The sequence below is a fragment of the Palaemon carinicauda genome, chromosome 40 (genome assembly GCF_036898095.1).
Source record: "Palaemon carinicauda isolate YSFRI2023 chromosome 40, ASM3689809v2, whole genome shotgun sequence".
NCBI lineage: Eukaryota > Metazoa > Arthropoda > Malacostraca > Decapoda > Palaemonidae > Palaemon > Palaemon carinicauda.
The window spans coordinates 1,545,290-1,547,612 of NC_090764.1; positions in this window are offsets into that span (position 1 = coordinate 1,545,290).

Genomic DNA, 2,323 nt, shown 5'->3' on the forward strand with positions numbered 1-2,323 from the left:
CTATAAAAACTTTAACAAAACAACAGGAAGAGAAATAAGATAGAATAATGTGCCCAAGCGTACACTACCTTAGTTACCTTAATAATGATTTAAACAGGTATGAGAGAGAGAGAGAGAGAGAGAGAGAGAGAGAGAGATTGTTGCATGTAAGAAAGAGTCAGATTGAGAGAGAGAGAGAGAGAGAGAGAGAGAGATTGTTGCATGTAAGAAAGAGTTAGATTGAGAGAGAGAGAGAGAGAGAGAGAGAGAGAGAGAGAGATTGCTTCATGTGAGATATAGCCAGATTGATTGTTGAGAGAGAGAGAGAGAGAGAGAGAGATTTGTTGCATGTAAGAAAGAGTCAGATTGAGAGAGAGAGAGAGATTGTTGCATGTAAGAAAGAGTCAGATTGAGAGAGAGAGAGAGAGAGAGAGAGAGAGAGATTGCTTCATGTGAGATATAGCCAGATTGATTGTTGCGAGAGAGAGAGAGAGAGAGAGAGAGAGAGAGATTGCTTCATGTGAGATATAGCCAGATTGATTGTTGAGAGAGAGAGAGAGAGAGAGAGAGAGAGATTGCTTCATGTGAGATATAGCCAGATTGATTGTTGAGAGAGAGAGAGAGAGAGAGAGAGAGAGAGATTGCTGCATGTGAGAGAAATAGAGGCAGACTGATTGTAGAGAGAGAGAGGAGAGAGAGAGAGAGAGAGAGAGAGAGCGAGCTATGATGACAGCAAGATCTCATTAACCTGCAATACTGGAAGCACAGCCATTTGTGTCTATATCCCTATACAATTTAACACAACGTGAAGCCCAATTAAGCATAGTGTTTCATGAGTCGTAGAAACCAGCAAACTTTAGTTTCAGACGATCTAGTAAACAATTCGCTTGCTTATCGTCTAAGGATGAAGAATCGACATAAGTTAGTTTACTCGTGTTATAGGTATTGTTCAATTCAACTTTAATAAGAAATTGATATTTTTCCAATAGAGGCCTACTTCTATATAAAATGCGATCGTTTAATACAAGGGATTGAATAAATTCATCGTTGAGTCCAATATAATAATATTCATCATCATCAGTTAGCATTCCTCTCCGTTGATTATTATTATTATTATTATTATTATTATTATTATTATTATTATTATTATTATTATTATTATAATTATTATTATTGCATATACTTTATTCAAGGGTCAACAAAAGTGATATTAAAATTTCATTCAAGATACATCGGTTAACTAGCAATGATATAATTCAATTTCATTTCTAACTATCAATTCACAAACCCCAATTTCAATGATTTAATGATGAAGCTCTAAATTGATCGCATTTTCTATTGCTGGAGTAAAGACTTATCAAATATGAAAGATCAGATTCTTTACGGATTGGAGATTACGCTTATAGTAAATGATTCATTCATAAATCGAGATCACATAGTTTCATTCAAGATGGACTCATGAGTACACTTCGGTTCCTTAATTGGCATTCACGTAAAAATATTATTATTACTTGCTAGTTGGAAATGTAGGATGCTATAAGCCAAATGTTTCCAACAGGGAAAATGGCCCAGTGAGGAAAGGAAATAAGGAAAAACTACAAGAGAGAGAGAGAGAGAGAGAGAGAGAGAGAGAGAGAGAGAGAGAGACTGACAATAGCAACATTAAATTAAATCTTTCCTATATAAACTGTAAAAACTTGAAAACAACAACTTCAAAATAACAAGAGGAAGAAGAACAAGATAGAAAAGTGTGCCCGAGTGTACCCCCAAGCAAGAGAAAAGACAGTGAAAGACAAACGAAACAAGAGAAGCGTGAAGTAATGTACAACATAATTTCATGAATAAACCAGAAAATTGTAATGCCCTTTTACATATGATACAAACCTTGCATTTAATAAGGAATATAAAGGTTTTCTTGTTAAGATTCGACAATTGGTAAATGTTCAATCACTGACACCCAAACGTTTTGGAACATGGGTAAAACTATCACTTCATGTGGGGTGTGCCATCCTTCCAAACTTCTAGGCTGTGTTATTTAAAGTTTGAAGAGTTAATTGCTTTCTTTGTGAAACTGGGCTGATGGGCAGTAAGTGGTTGAAACTTCATGTCTCCATGGAATTCCAGAAAATATTTGTAGTATCAGGACTCCATCGGCTAGTGTCTTTCAACTGCAGGTCAACACCAGAGGTCAAGGTCAAACTTCATGTCTTCACCGGATGGCAGAAAATGCAAGTAACTTCAATTAACCTTGAAATTGCAGACCATCTCAACTGGGATCAATCAGATATTCTGCAAAATAAAAATGAGTATGAGAGGAAGGAAAATAGACCAAAATACAAATTAG